The sequence below is a fragment of the Lactuca sativa genome, chromosome 7, assembly GCF_002870075.4.
Source record: "Lactuca sativa cultivar Salinas chromosome 7, Lsat_Salinas_v11, whole genome shotgun sequence".
NCBI classification, from domain to species: Eukaryota; Viridiplantae; Streptophyta; class Magnoliopsida; order Asterales; family Asteraceae; genus Lactuca; species Lactuca sativa.
Window position 1 is genome coordinate 140973070 of NC_056629.2, and position 18145 is coordinate 140991214.

Sequence of the window (18145 nt, forward strand, 5' to 3'; positions counted from 1 at the left end):
TCTCCTGCTTGGAACTTTTCCAAGTATGGCTCCTCCATTTAGGATAAAGACCCAGCCTGACTGAGAGCGGAAATTATCCCTATCAGTTTGAAAGCTAGCATCACTATATCCTTCCACTCTCAAGTCATCACTGCCTCCGAGGGTAAGGACCCAGTCCTTAGTCCTCTGCAAATACTTGAGAATGTTCTTTACCGTTGTCCAGTGTGCCTTGCCAGGGTTCCCTTGATATCTACTGACCATGCTCAAAGCAAAGGCCACATCCGGGCGAGTACAGGTCATAGCATACATGATCGAGCCCACAGCGGAAGCATATGGTATTTGACTCATCTCAGCTATCTCAGCCTCTGTACTCGGACTCTGAGTCTTACTTAGCTTGGCATTACTCTGGATTGGTAACTCTCCTTTCTTGGAATCTTGCATACTGAACCTCTTCAGTATCTTATCCACATAAGTACTTTGACTAAGTCCAATTAGTCTCTTACTCCTATCTCTCAATATCCTTATCCCTAGGATATAGGCAGCTTCCCCAAGGTCCTTCATAGCAAAACACTTCCCAAGCCAGGCCTTAACCTCCTACAAAGTTGGGATGTCGTTTCCTATGAGAAGTATGTCATCCACATACAACACCAAGAAGCTAACTATGCTCCCACTAGCCCTGACATACACACAAGACTCATCCTCACTCCTAGAAAAGCCAAACTCTTTGACTTTCTCATCAAAGCAAAGATTCCACCTGCGAGATGCTTGTTTCAATCCTTAAATGAATTTTTCAAGCTTACACACTCTATTAGGGTATTTTGGGTCGACAAAACCCTCTGGCTGAGCCATGTAAACATCCTCAGCCAACTTCCCATTAAGGAAAGCGGTTTTGACATCCATTTGCCATATTTCATAGTCATGAAATGCAGCTATGGCCAACAACACTCTAATAGACTTAATTATAGCTACTGATGAGAAGGTCTCATCATACTCAACTCCCGGAGTTTGAGTAAAGCCCTTAGCAACCAGTTGCGCTTTGTAAGTGTGTACTTTCCCATCCATGTCAGTCTTCTTCTTGAAGATCCATTTGCACCCAACTGTCTTACGACCTGGTACATCGTCAACCAAGTTCCAAACTTAATTGTCATACATGGACTGAATCTCGTTGTCCATAGCCTCCTTCCATTTCGCAGACTCAGGGCCTACCATGGCCTCCTTATAATTATTAGGTTCATCCAAATCTATCAGTGTACTATCACTGATAAATGTATCACCTTCAGTGGTGATGTGATGACCATAATAAAATTCAGGTGTGTTCCTCACTCTAGTGGAACGTCTTGGAGGTACAGACTCATCTATCGGCTCAACAGGAGTTTCCTCCTCAGGTTGGCTGACAGCATTTGAGGTTCCTTCACCACTTGACTCTTAAAGCTCTTCAAGGTCAATTTGCCTCCCACTGTCCCCTTGGCTTATGAATTCTCTCTCACGAAAGACTCCTCTTCTTGCTACAAAGACCACATTGTCACTAGGTCTGTAGAAGAGGTAACCAAAGGATCTCTGTGGATAGCCGATGAAAATACACCTCTCGCTTCGGGGCTCAAGCTTGTCATGAGTCTCACGCCTCACAAAATCTTCACAACCCCAAATCTTGATGTGGTCCAAATTGGGAACTTTCCCAGTCCACATCTCGTGAGGTGTTTTGGCAACCTTTTTAGTAGGGACTAGATTAAGGATATGAGCGGAAGTCTCTAAGGCATACCCCCAGAAAGAGATTGGGAACGAAGCTCGACTCATCATGGAACGAACCATATCCAACAAGGTTCGATTGCGCCTCTCAGCCACACCATTCAACCGTGGTGTCCTGGGAGGTGTCAATTGTGAGACAATCCCACATTCCTTAAGATAGTCAAGGAACTCAATGCTAAGATACTCTCCTCCCCGATCGGATCGGAGCATCTTGATGTTCCTGCCCAATTGATTCTCAACTTCCTGCTTAAACTCTTTGAACTTTTCAAAGGTTTATGACTGATGCTTGATTAAGTAAATATATCCATATCTACTGTAATCATCAGTAAAAGTCACATAATAACGATTAGCATCCCTTGTCGCAACTCTGAAGGGCCCACACACATCCGTGTGTACAAGGTCCAACAAACCTTCACCCCTATCACAAGTACCTGTGAAGGGTGACTTTGTCATTTTTCCAAGTAAACAAGACTCGCAACTATCATCTTACTTGAGGTCAAATGATTCCAAGACTCCAGCCTTTTGGAGTTGGCCTATGCTCTTCTTGCTAACATCTCCAAGACGACAATGCCACAAGGATGCTTTATCCAAGCTATCAGAAGAATCAATATACAACACATTATTTCCTAGATTGTCTACAACATTCACAGCTTCATATACACCATCACAAGGTATTGCTTTAAAGTAAAATACATCATTGTAATAAACATTAATAGCACCATTTTTATTATCAAATGAAAATGTAAAACCTTGTTTGTACAAGCCATGAAAAGAAATAATATTTCTCGCCATTTCGGGCGAGTAACAACACTTATTCAAATCTAACATTAACCCATTATTAGGCAATAAAGAATAAACTCTTATCTTGGTAACAGGTGATGCTTTCCTGTTGCCCATGACTAAGTTTATATTCCCGTGCTCCACTTGCTCACTTCTTCTTAGTGCCTGCAAATCAATACAAATGTGAATACCACACCCTGTATCAAGCACCCAAGAAATAGCATTAGATGAGTTGTTAGACAATATTGTGTAAATACCTGCATGGGTGGGTTTAACCTTCCCATCCTTTACATCTTGCAGATATTTGGCGCAGCTTCGCTTGAAGTGTCCCTTATCTTGGCAATAGAAGCACTGTGCTTCCTTTGGGTTCGAAGAAGGAGTAATGGGACCTTTCTTTGTCCCACTTGAATAGGAACCATCAAGAGTCTTACCCTTGGTACCCTTTGAAGGGATTTTCCTCTTCTTACCCTTCCCTTGCCCAGTTGCAAGAATAGGGGCCGTTAAAGGAGTAGAAGTAGCAACCGCTTTACCCTTAAGGCCATTTTCAGCTGTCCTTAAGAGTCCTTGAAGTTTGCTAAGTGTGACTTCCTCCTTGTTCATATGATAAGTCATACGAAACTGATCATAACTTGGAGGTAAGGAATGGAGAATGAGGTCAATCGCCAATTCCTCAGGGAAGTCAACATTGAGCTTTAGCAACCGGTCAACGAACCTCTGCATCTTCTACAAGTGACCGGTGATGGGTTCACCATCCTTCATCCTTGCGTTTATCATGGAGGAAATGATTTCATACCTCTCTTGACGCGCGATCTGATGGTACCTTTCCATCAGATCTAGGTGCATCTCATACGGGTAGAAATCTTCATAAGATTTTTGGAGTTCCGGAGTCATTGTGGCCATCATGATGCAGGACACCTTGGTGGCATACTTCTCATGCGCAATGAACTCTGCAAGCTCTTCTGGAGTAGCAGTGGCTTCATTAACAACCTTAAGCTCCCTATCAAGGACATATTCTTTGTCCTCATAGCGGGTAATCATCCTGATGTTTCTGATCCACTCATTAAAGTTGGATCCATCAAAGATGACCTTACCACACAAGTTCATTAGGGAAAAGGAGCCTGTAGGGTTTGAGCTAGTAGCGTTATTGGAAGACATCTGGAATAGAAGGAAGATAAGTTTCATTAGATTAAGAGTCCTTAATAAGTCACCCAAATGAAATATTAAGGCTAGGATCCAACAAACTATTTATAGGTGGAAGAGGGATGCCGTAATCCACACTATAAAATATTTGAAGGTAGGTAAATGACGATTTACCAATTTCCACCATCAGACGAAATATTTTATTATTAAGTTTTATTGGTTTTGAAACTCCTAGATCTTTTGAGATACATTGAACTTTTCAATGGCATGTTTGAATCTCGAATGTGCCCTCTCAAGTTTGTGACTGGGATGCTGAGGATCACAAACAAGGTGTGAATAACCATACAAATTGACTTGGTACCCTTAACAATATTACCTAATCGATGTTCTGGTTAACCACACACGCTCCACCGATCTATAATAAAGTCAAGTTACCCTTTGCCACTCTTACTAGTCCATGTTAGTGTGCCGGTTAACCACACACGCTCCACTAACGACTTGGTAAGGTACAAAGTGTAATTTTATGGGCTAGCACTAATTTCACATTTTCCTAAAGTAACTAAGATTGGGAATTTATAATGTATAGTTACGTTATAATTCATTATACTTTTAATGAGAATTTAAAGTCATATCCTACCCGTTCGGCTAACGATCCTCCACCGATCAAGGGAGCGGTGGGTGAGAGTGGACACCCATTAAGTCACCATTTTATAGGCAACAACCTTATACCCCCCCCCCCCCCCTTATAGACCGGCTTCGTGAATGAGGCCTACTAACGGTAAGAATGACATATTCTTATACATATCTATATAATAAAATTATAATAATAGTATAAGTGTTGATTTTTAAACTTTTTAAAAATCTAAGGTTTAATTTGGAATTAAAGTATTAGAGTGTAAGACTTTTCAAATTCCAAAACTTGAGGGCAAGAATTGAAACTATTCCAAGTCTCTTCAATTTGTAACTTATGAGTTTTAATGGTTCATAAAAATGAAGACTCTTCATTTTATGAAACCTCTTTAGTTCTTTAATCACAATTAAAAGAACTGACTTTTGGTTATCCATAACTTGAGGACAAGTTATGGACACCATCAATACAATTAAGATCAAGAATTAAACCCACATAGTGGTTACACCTAATCCCTATGATCTTCTAAAAACTCATAAGAACACAAATTCATGTCAAGCAATTTCAAAAAATCATATCAACATATATAATACTTTGAAATTGTTAAAAGTCATGTAAAATGGATTAACACAATCATTATCATTTTGAAAAACAGATTTTACAAGTCCAAAACATATTGGGATAATGATTCTAATCCATTTCCAGCAACAAAAACTCGAAAAATCTGCCCAGCTCGATCCTACTCGGCGAGTGCATTATACTACTCGGCGAGTAGGATGAATTTGTTCATGGACTCGATGATTCCTCCCCATGGACTCGGCGAGTACAGTCGTCAGAATGCAGAATCTTCGATTTTCAAGCAGTTTTGCATCAAGTATACAGAAAACAATCATAGGCTCTGATACCACTGATGGGTTTTGAGCATTCTAACACTTCCTAGGTATACATGCAACCCTAATAACCTTGAATCTATTTTTTGTCTATATACATGCAAATTTCTTTTTCAAGGTTATTTCCTAACTAGCATGGCATGGGGAATATATAAACATAAAAACTAGTAGAAATACATACCTTGTTGTTGCTTGGATTCCTTCAAGACTTTGTGAGCCTAGCACCCCAAATGTTGTGCGTCAAATGGTTCACACAACACCACAAAACTTGGAATAACTTGAGAGAATACTTGTAGCACTCAAAATCGGTTATGCCCTCTCTAGTAACCTTACTAGGTCCGATTTCACTAGCCAAAGGATCCCTTTTATAGTGGTGTCACAATTAGGGTTTTCACATGAATACTCTTAATTGTCATGACTCTTCATTTCTCATGACCCATGGGTTTGTAACTCCCATGGACTATCCATGGAGCTCCAAATGGTTACATCCATAACCCATAAACCATGGATCATTAATCCACCATAAAAGAGTTGATGATTGTCATAATCAACCCTTATATATTTAATTAGTCTCACTTTGATCACCAAATTAATACTAGATTAATACTTGATCAATACTAATTAAATAACACTATTATTAATATATTTGAACTTATAATATATTAATAATCATAAGTGCCATATTCTCTCATTTAGTCTCTCCAAGTATTGCAATGCCATGCAACCCAAATGGACCATGCCGGATCGGGTCAAGTACATACCAAATAAAGTTATGGACTTAGACACTATATCCAATAGTATGAACACTATGTTTGTCTATGATCTTTACTTTGTGAAATTGATCGATTGGACATAACTCCAATGATTCACATTTCACAGTCCAAAATCCCTACCGCAAATGCAAGAATTCCAAATTCATTCCATTTACCGAAATCTGTTAGATTCTAAACTTATATGCATTGATCCTCTTGTAATGATTATGCACAAAGTCATAAAGACTTGACAACAAACTTTACAGAGCATTCCAATGGAGATCAACTCCATGGAAACGTCCTTCTTGCATTAAGTTTCCTAATTTACACAGATTTATTGAACAACTTCCACCTTCCCATATTCCCATTTCTACTATCACTTGTGAACAAGAGTTGCCTCTTTTCAGAATATGTCAATATGGTCCTTCCAAAATTAACACTATACTTCCAACTGTCCCTGAGCAACCAATCTTTGGTAAAAATAGATTGTTCTCGACAATTGCTTAATCATTTTAGTCATATGCAGTTCTAGACTTTTTCCCTTCTTAATGCCCCCGGCATTTGGAAAATTTTAGAAAGGATGAATATAGCACATGTAACCGATCCTATATCTGAAGCATATGGGACACGATTCATGATGTCTCACATAAAGACTAAACCAGTCTTTTGCTATAATATTTCCATTTCAATTTGCCAAGTTTTCATAATTCAGATTATGAAAAGGGATGTCGTAATCATAATCGAATTTTAGAACGCAAATATTGGACCTATATATAGAATTTTCTTATGTTGAGCCATTCCAACATAACATTCATATATATACTTGACTAAATTTGATTAAAATCTCACGATCTAAGCTTATAGATTTGAGATGAAGTATAATTTCCTCTCCCTTAATTATAGCAAAACAACTTTTTCCCAATTGAAACCTTTTGTTTTCTATAAATAACATTGCTAACTTGCAACCTTTATCATAATTATCATGCTCCCACTAACATGAGGATTATTAGCATAACACTTATGCTCCCACTAGCTTTGACATGTACTCAGAAATCAACAGAACTTCTAGAAAAACAATACTTTATTGACTTTCTTACCAAAGTTCAGATTTCTGATACTAGATTGCTTTCATAAAACTTTATCAATATCATACACCTTATCTTAGATAGCTCACAGGTGTGTCTAAATAATTTGAAGAACTATGAAAAGGGATGTCGTAATCATAGTCTCGATTGTTTGGACCTTTGCCACTTCTCACAAGTCCATGTTAGTGGGCCGGTTAACCACACACGCTCCACTAATGACTTTGAGAATGCAAATATCACAATTGTTATCTAGCTAAAATCTACTTAGTGAAAATGTTTCCTCACCATCATTTTCATGAATCAGAGAGAAACCCTATGACACTTAGATTTAATGGTGTATTTGTTCTTATCCATGTGAATTGTCAAAGCCCTAGTCACAATACAAGGATAATGACGAATCCAAACTCATATGGACTGAACTCAATCTGAATTTCTTGCCATCTGGCAGCTCAAGGGTCTGCCATTGCTTCCAAGTTGTTATGCAACCAATTGAGAACTCTAAGAACTCGTATTCAAAGCCAACTTTAACTAGAATGGGCAGAGAATATGTCAACACGATAGGTTATAAACCTCAAGTCGTGTGCTAGTGAAGAACTTCAGGTTTTATTCTTGATTAGTTCTTGAGACTTTCAAGATCTTTAAGACTCTCACTTTCTCTTGACATATAAGACTCCCTTTTCAAACATCCAAGAGATAGTGAGGATTCTTTATGAAGACAAGCACTTCACACAATTAGCCTAAGTTGGTCTTTGTTTTATCCAAAACATCACAACTTACCAATTTCAAATGTACAAGAGTAGAAAACCTTTTACTCTTACATTTGACTAGTGTTAATAAAACCTTCTTTTAAGATATGTCACTCAAGTTACAATCTTGGAGTATGACTGTAAGAATTGTTTTGGAACGAGGTATGAATCATCTTCTTGACTTGACCACTTCAACAATTCATAGTTTCTCTTCTTAGCTATCAGAATGCACTTAGAGGATGAATTGTGATAAGGTCTCTTAACCATTAAGATGATCATATAACATGATACTAAAGTACCCTCCCATCTTTTCAGATTTGAGAAACTTTTATCCTTCTTCCTAATTTGATTCATCTCATTCGTTCTGCCATACACTGAAATCTTTTCAATGCTTCAGAATTATACTTAGGCCTGTAAGTATAACCATATTTACTATACTTTAGTAAATCATGACAAATAGTCTAATCGATCTTTTGTGGTGGACTTGACCAATGCACAAGAATGTGTACTCGATCCTTTAGTCCTTCACTTGACTCACATATACATGTGAACAAGAAACTAGTCTTAATTTTCCAAAGCTGAAAGTTCTCATTCATCATATTGTACAACTTGTATGATTCCAAGTTTCTATCCAACTGAAAACTTAGGTGATGAGAAGCTTTCCTTATTTCGTAAATTTAGACACTACCACAAATGAAAGAATCAAATTCATATTTCCACTCTTGCTATTAATGGAATCTCATAAGCAACAAAAATTTTCACAAATGCCATTGTAAGGATATTTTAAAATAAATAAAATCAAAAATTTTCCTTTTATTTTAAAAACTTTGCAGAAAAACTATCCTTACAGTGCAAAAGCACATGAAAACTTTGTTGCTATCTATTCCTAAGCAATATATCATAACTCCTAAGAAGTAGTTCAAGAATCCGATCTTCAAACTATGTGATAGAAATTCATCTACGCGATCAGATTCAACATATTCTTTCTTTAAGTTTGTTCACTTTTGTTTGATTCTTAAAACATCAACATGTGACCCAGTCACATCATGTATCAAGAATCTCAGAATAGAAACTTAGCAGAGTTAGATAGTGGACTTTACCTGAAGTAGGGTCAAACTTATTGACTTTAACATCCTTAGGTAAAATTGGCAGCTTCGCAACTAATACCCCTTCCTTTGGCAATATAAACATATGGATCCTTTGGTAATGGTATGCAGGACTATCACAGACTTAGCTTTTCTCTTTACCATTTGGTCAACCGAGTTGACTATGGCCGATCCCTTTCCATTGGGGAGAAAATGCTTTTTCTGGATTTCCAGTGTCATCATTGTTAATTTCCATAAAGTTTTAGGAAGTTTATCTTAGCAAATAAATAAGATCATTAAGGGTCTTGTCATAGTCTGTTTCATCGGAGTCCCAAAGGAACTCACTATGTGACTTAGAAAGTGATTGAACCACCAACTTTCTCAAGACTTTGACACCCAACTCTCCCGGCTTGTCAATATGTGACTTCATCTCCAAGATGTGGGCACACATAGACCTTACTTGTCAATAGGGCTAGAGTGACCTTTAACATGTGGGATAGGTAGAATACTTGGAGGAGGTGGAGGAAGTGAAGTTCCAAGAGATTTGGGAGGATCATAGATGTCTGAACAAGACATCTTTTAGGAGATTTTCAAGATAGTTGATCTAAAGTCCTTAATATAACACCCAATATGAAATATTAAGGCTAGGACCCTACAAACTATTTTATAACTTGGAAGAGGGATGTCGTAATCCAATTTATAAAATATTTGAACGTAGGTGAATGACGATTCACCAATTTCCACCGTGAAAACAAAATAATTTAATTAGGTTTTGCTTGGATTTGAAAATCCTAGATATTTTGAGATTCATTGAACTGTTCAATGGCATGTTTCAATCTCAAGTGTGCCCTTCAGGTTTTGTGACTGGGATGCCGAGGATCACAAAACAAGGTGGGAATAACCATGCAAATATACCTGGTATCCTTAACATATTTACCCCTCAATCGATGTGCTGGTTAACCACACACGCTTCATCGATACTATGATAAACATTAAGTTACCCTTTGTGTACCTTGTTAAATACGAGTTAGTGTGCCGGTTAACCACACACACTCCACTAACCGACTTAAACAAACTACAAAGTGTAATTTCATGGATTAGCACCTTATTCACATTTTCCTAAGTAACTAAGATTGGGAATTTGTAAATGTTTAGTTACTTAGTATTAATCATTAATACTTTTAATGAAGGGAGAATTCTAGTCCTTGTCCTACCTGTTCGGCTAACAACCCTCCACCAGTCAAGGAAGTGGTGGGTGAGAGAGGACACCCATTAAACTGCCATTTTATAGGCAGTAACCTTATACCCCCCTTATAGACCGGCTTCGTGAATGAGGCCTACTAATGGTAAGACTGACTTTACTCTTATACATATATATATATATATATATATATATATATATATATATATATATATATATATATATATATATATATATATATTATTAACTTATAATATTATAAAGTATAAGGGCTTAACTTGGAATTAAAGTATTCATGAGAGAAACTTTACAAATTCCAAAACTTGAGGGCAAGTTTTGAAAATATTCAAAACCATTTAATTCCATAACTTATATGTTTAAAGTAGTTTTAATTAAAACTCTTCAAGTTCCATAACTTGAGGACAAGTTATGGAAGACTTTAAACTATTAAAGAATGTAACTCTTCTTCTTTTGTAACTTGTGGAACTAATTAAGGTTACACATTTTTATTATTTAATGAAGAGACTCTTGAACCTCCATAACTTGAGGACAAGTTATGGAGTCATAAAATCATTTAATGAGGACAAGACTCTTCATTTTGTAACCTTTGCCAACTTTTATGAGTTTTAATAAACTTAAATGTGACCTTTCATGTAACTTGAGGACAAGTTCCACAAACACATTTTAGAATCAACTCTTAGATAAAAATGGATTAAAGACACATAATCAATCAAATTTTCTATTAATCTAAGCAACTCATATGAACAAAGATAATTGACATCAAACTTTTTTCATGTAATTAGCATAACTTTTAAACTAATACAAAACATGAATCTATTGACAATTATCTTTGAAATTGGATTAGCATGAACATTACCACAACAAAAACAAGTTTATAAGTCCAAAATACATCTTAGGGTAAAGTTCCTAGTCCAATGCCAGCCAAAACAATCTAATATATGCTGTCAGGGGGTCCAACTCATCGAGTGCATGAACCAACTCGGCGGGTTGGATGCTTTTTGCCTTAGACTCGTCGAGTCCCTTCATGGACTCGGCGAGTCTGCTGTGCAGACAGCAACAAAATTCGATTTTCAACCAATTTTTGCAAGCACAACAAGAAAACAAGCCTAGGCTCTGATACGACTGTTGGATTATGAGCATTCTAACACTCCTAAGTGTACACGCAACCTTAAATACCTTGGATCTATGTTTTCTCTATTATACATGCAAATACGAATATTCCAAGGTATTACCCTATCTAGCATACAATATATGATACTTGGGTAATTAAACAAGTTAGAATACATACCTTGTTGTTGTAACTTGTCTTCATGAAGGTTGAGTGCCTAGTGCCTCAAGTGTGACACCTCAAATGGTTCACACAACACCAAATGCACATGGAAATGACTTGAGAGAAATGTACCACTCCTTGAAATCGTCTAGCCCTCATATTCACACACTTGTGCCCGATTTCTTGAGCCACGAGATTCTTTTATATGGTGGCTATTAGGGTTACACCATGTAACTCATAACTTTACCCATTCCTTATGCTCCATGGAATTTAACCTCCATGGAGTATCCATGGGAACATGGACTTAGTCCAACATAAGGAATCTTGGATCACGAGCTCACATATAAAAAGAATGAATTATTTACGCAATCAACCCATATATTTAATTAGTCTCCTTTTGATCACTTAATTAATTCCAAATTAATTCTTGATAAATACTAATTAAATAACCTTATTAATATATTAGAACTTATAATATATTAATAAACCTTAAGTGGTATTTCTCTCATTTTAGTCTATCAAAATGCATGATGCCATGCAACCCAAATGGACCATGCCAAGTCAGGTCAAGTACATACCAAATATAGTTATGGACTTAGACATTAATCCAATATAAATAGTACAAGCATATAAGTCAAAGTTTATCTGTTCCTTTTATTCTAAGAAGGTAAAAGCGATATCTTGGGCCCCTCGATGATTTTGTGTTGACTTATGTGTCGGGCCCGGTCAGGACTAAATTGATGTGTTCACTTAAGTTCTATGGAAAACAAATCAGAAGTCGGGAAACAAATTGCTATACATTGATAATGATTATATAACATGTCATTGTCCACACGATATCTTGGAGAATGGAGGATTATATGATCCCTTATCTAAATGATGTGTTATTGACTAGGTCAGAGTTCGACAGCAGCTTTTGAGAGCTACGATTGCTAATTGGATTTTGAAGTCGTACTTGCAGTTATAGTTATTAGACTTTTCCAAGTAAGGGACTATTAGATTAGGTGTCTAAGCCCATAACTATAATTGGTATCTACTTGACCCGATAGTACCGTGGTCCTTTTGGGTTACCTTCACCATAGCAACTTGATAGGATAAATTATGAGAAAGATGTTGATAAATGATTTATTAGTATATTATAAGAATAATATATTAATTGAGAAATCATATTATTTAATTAGTATTGATGAGAAATTAATTTGGAATTTATTTGGTGATCAAAAGAGACTGATTAAATGTATAGGGACTGATATTGCAATTAACTATTAGTTGCAAGTTGGGCTGTGGACTCCTAATGGAAGGGGTTGGACGAATTCTAAGGGAAGCCCATAGAAGAATTCATCTAAGGGGGCTTCTAAAAGGGTTCCATAGATTGCTTAAGGCCTAAACAGAGAACTAGGGTATCAGTCAAAAACCCTAGGACCACAACTATATAAAGACCCCTTGGCATGAGGTTTTCGGCCACTTGCATCTAAGAAGAAACCCTAGCCGAAAATCCTAGCCTCCATCCTATCTCTCTTGTTCATCTATTGCTAGTTGGTGTTTGTGACTCCATTAGAGGTGAAACAATTGCACTAAGCTCTTGAAGGTCAAGATCTACAAGCTACGAGAAAATGTATTCTTCTAACTATGTTTAAGTTATCGATTTCGAAAATTGTATGCTAGATTAGGGTTGATGCTTTGGATAATAATTTGCATGTATAACTTGAGAAAAACCTAGATCCAAAGCATTAGGGTTGCATGTGCACCATAGGAATGTTGTAGTGCTCAAAACTTATCAAGTTCCTAGATAATAGATCATTCCATTCCATCGTCTTCCAAAATATCAATTTAAGTTCATGGATAACAGATCCTTCTTAATGACTAAAATAAGTGGTGATGTCTAAGATAGGCAGCGGTGATTATAGGTCGTATCTCCGGTGATAGAAGGAAGAGAGAGAAAAGGGTTACGAGAATCATGGTTCTAAAAGGCACTCTATGTGCAAGACGTGGTGTAGTTGTTACGAAAACCTCCAAAGCGAGTTTGTTAAGCATGATGCTCAAATAATATGTCAAGGTACACCTTATCGCGTTATGACTTTAGTTTTTTTCAAGTGCGAGTTCTTTTGGTTTTGGTTTTTTTGTTTTTTCTGATCGGACCTAAAACAACTGAGTTTTTGTTAACTTTTTTATATTCAATGATAATATAACACTTCTAAAATTCTGATATATTTAATATAATTCTATAATCATATGATTCGTCTTTTGTAATGTATTTAAAATTGTTACGCCTTGAAAAACGTCATGACTCGCCAAGGCTCGTCTTGGCTTAGACTTGACATTGTCGTCAAACGTACGTCTCACGTCATTTAGAACTTTGATGGGAATAGAACGTGTCTCATGTAACTGAAGTAAAGAGGAATGACGAACGAGGGTTAGGTTATTGAGGTGTGGGTTTGTTGCGTAGTGTGGATAGGGCTTTTAAGAGTATGTTTTTTGAAATAATAAGTAATAAATAGAAAATAAGGGCAAACGTGTCATTTCACTATATAACTTAACGACAGAAACTAACCGCTAGTAATGAGATGGACGAATTACGTAAGATATTAAACTTTAAAGAACCATCTGAGTGAAGAAAAAAAAGTTAAGAACCAAACGAACATATTATCCCAAACCATAGGATGATAATTTACTCTAAAATTTATATGTAGTATATATTTTTATAGATATGAAGATTTTAAAAAATAAAATTTTGACGTATGTGTTTGATATATAATTTAACTAGGTTTAAACCCATGGAGCTCCACGGTTTAAAAATTGAAATAGAATTATACTTTTGATACTGTAATAATAAAAGATATCAAATTTTAGATATAATGAGGAATAATGATGTTGTAATGAACATGAATAAATCAAATACAATAAAGTATTATAACCCGTGGATACCACGGATGAGAAAATTCAAAATAATTTTAATTAAATTATAACTTATAAAAAATTTCATAATTAATAAGTATATACGTTTTGTCAGTAATTTTGTAATGATATAATAATTGGTTGAAATTACGAAAGCATAGTGGTTTGAACAGTTTGTATTGGTAGATATCTTAGAAAATTATCATTATGTAGAATGTAATATAAATTTAAATAAAACAAAAACTGAAATTGATGTAAATAATACAATCGAACAAAGTTTTATAAATTTCTTAAATTGAGTGTTTATCGTTTTTTTAGGTAAAATAATCATTTTGTCACTTTTTGTAAATTATGTCATTTTTATCATTTTATTATATTTTTTAATTTGGCATACTTAAATTGAAATAAAAAGTAGTGATATGAAACATTTAAAATACACAACATGATCTTTTTTTAGTCAAAATGACTATGTATGCCTTTTTGTCTAGTTTGGTCAATTTATTGTCGGTTCTATATTTATTTTCGTTGTTCAGAATTTGTACCACTTAAACAAAAATACGAAGTATAACTTTATCCCTTTAAATTTTCATTTTGAACATTTTACTCAATTTTACTAATTTATTGAATCCCATCATTTTTTGTCATTTTGAACATTTTTGTCAATTTGTCATTTTATTGTCAAATGGTCAGAATAAATAGGAGCATACATAAGGGAGACTTGCTAATAAGTTGAGCAGGCTTTGAATCATTGAAAACATTCTATGATGGGGGGCGTTATGGTAACGGCTGCAATGGTGGTAGCAAAGACAATAAGAAGTTTTGTCGATAAAGAGAAGAAAGCAACTTGTGAAGTGAGACATGTGAGTATCTCATTCTTGTTCGTAAATCATTGAAACCTAAGGAAAAATCATGGTTTTATACACCTAAATCAATAGTCATTTATCTTCTTCTTATTGAATCAATTTCCATATTGGTTATAGAAAACAAATATATTTCTATTATAAGTAAAAAAAATAAAGTGCATTGCCTTTATAAGTAAAAAAATAAATATATTTATATTATCAGACTATGGGTTAAAAATTATAAAGATTGCTTGGTAGCTAAAGTAAAGCGTGTTGCTATTATTAGTAAAGAAATGTAAGTACATTGCTATTATAGGTAAACAAATAAAGTACATTATTATTATAAGTAAAGAAATATAAGCACATTGCAATTATATGTAAAAAAATAAGGTATATCACTTAAAAATCTTCATTATATGAACATTATTTTGTTCTAAATAAAAAGTAATCATCGACCGAATGACTACAAGATTGAAAAGATTTCACAAGAACCTGTTGAATGTGAACATAAGCTCATCTACTTTGGACAACAACCCTTCCTTCTTCATGTTTCTCAATATCGTAACCATCTTTTTTCCTGTTGAATATGTGAATTTCTACTTCTTCAAGCACCCCAATCCCAGACAACTCTTTTTTTTAACATGTGTGGCATTTGTTTACCACCAAATTGTACTTCACGTCTAAATCAAAGGGAGGTAATTATCAAACTTTAAACACTAATGAAACTTTATCTTAGTTTCTTAAGATATTCAATGTAATAGAATTTATAGACATGTAAAATTATATGAAAACAGAGTAGTTTTTTTCATAAAATAGAGTCTAATCCATACAAACAAAGAAACACCCAAAACTACATAACTCACCATTGTTTAACCTAATAGATATTTAATTCACATAAACAAAATTTTGAAACCTGAGGCTTCTGTTTCACCACATTGTTGCCTGAACTTAAACCTGAGAAATAGGATAACCAAGATCAAAACCACATTAATCTCCATTAGTGTAGGCTGAACGCTAACCATCTACATATGACACGAAATGGCTGAAAAGATTAAAGAGTAAATACAAGACATTTACAAAAAAAAGTAAAACTATCAATTTGACTGAGGCATTCCATCAAACACCTTGAGTGCAATCTAACAAACAACGACTCTCACATAAACAATAATGATTCAGATAAGAATTTATAGTGTTCACAGCATCCCATCGATCAAATCCATAGACAAAAGTTGAGAGACTGTTGGTACCTTAGGTTTAAGAAGAAAGGCGATGATTTTACTATCTTTAGACTATTATTTGGCCGATTTCACTATTTTGAGTCTGATTCCACTCTCTTTAGCTACCATCGTTCCATCAATGTGTTGTGTCTTTGTAACAGAAGTAAGAGGCAGTGAGTATGGCGTATATATGACCGACATTTAGGGTTTTTAGAGGCTGAGAGGGTCGGGGTCTTGCTAAGATTTTGGTACTTCAAAATCAATTCAATTTTAGAAGGGACCGCATACTAATGAGATTATGAAATCAAATTTGTTAAACCAAAACTACTACATTCAGAGAAAGAGATGAAGAAATTGACCTGCGAAACCAAAACAAAAAATCTTCATCTAGGTGATGGCTGATGGATCTAGGTTACGTAGAAGAAAAAACTGTAGATTAAAAGAGCACCGAATTACTAAAGATTTTATGGGATTACATCCCTAATTTCTTGAATTTGGGGGCTGATTTATCGCTTGGTAACTCTTAATTGTTTCAAACGCCATAGAAAGAATGAAGCGGGTGGGGTATTAAGAGGCAGAAAAGGGTATTTTTGGAACTTCACATACAAACATTGAGCGGGAAATTTCGCGGGGGAAAGGTTCAGCAACTTCCATGTGGACATTGGGGTACTGTTTTATTAGAAGAGAAGATAATATTGAGATTGTGTTTACATTTGTATAGTATAAAGGCTAATGTTATTTTCTGTAACGTTTTTTTAAGGGCGCCATAAAAACTTTTAATTATACGATATTATTTTGTTTTGATTTTAGTTTAACATGTTATTGTATTTTGAAAAACCTTTTTATATTTTATTCCTTGTCCGGTCACTTATATGTTAACATGACAATGTCGGTTTAGCTTATGTGGGAAAGAAAAAGAAAATTAACTTGCATTTAACCTAACATTTACGTCTCAATTTGCGTCTAGACCTAATATTTTTTTTGTTTCTTATTTCCCATTCCCTTTCGAAAGACTTTTTCTTTTTTTAATGGTCGATTTCCATCCAAAGCCAAACTTCATTTCATGTTAAAGGCTTCATAACCCGATCTAATATATTTCAAAAACTTTCATCTAAGTCCTCTAAAGATTCATTGTGATCAATCACTATGCCGCCTTAAGTCTTTTTCGTCCAAAGCCATTTCGGCATTTATCATGTTTTGAGCATCTTGTGTAGATGTTTTGTCTTCGGTCATTCGACATTAGAGTTGTGTTTCCGGATCAGGACAATGGTTGGGTTTGTCCACCAATCACCTTAGCTTCAAACAGTAAAGAGACATCAAAGATGATCTTACAACCCTTCATGCACAATATAAAAACTCTCGTAATATGTCATGAAATGCATGAGGTAAGAAGTCGTACAAGCAAATTAAGAAAGTTCAGAATTTTATAGTATTAAAGATAACAAGGCTGACATTTTTGTTGGACATTGGAGTCAAATAAACCAAATAAATGAAATAACTTCGCAATGACTTTATATAAAACAATGTTTCATGTAACGTCCCAAAAATACTAACTAAAAGTTTCATTTTTCAAACAACCAAAACCATTCATTCTTTCATCTAAAAGATAATTAGAGTATAAAAGTACTCTAAAAACATCAGAGTAAGATCATAAAACTAATAGCATGGAAAAACTCTAGTGAATGCAATGCAATCAAGCTGGCCCCTTGCCCTTGAAAGAGATGTATTTGAAACAATAAACTTAAAAGTGTAAACACAAAGCTTAATGATTTCTCCAAAATACCATTATCATACATAATATAATAGGTCTATTCAACCACAAGTGAATGCTATGAGTCAAATCATAGTCTTATAATCACTTCCTGTCA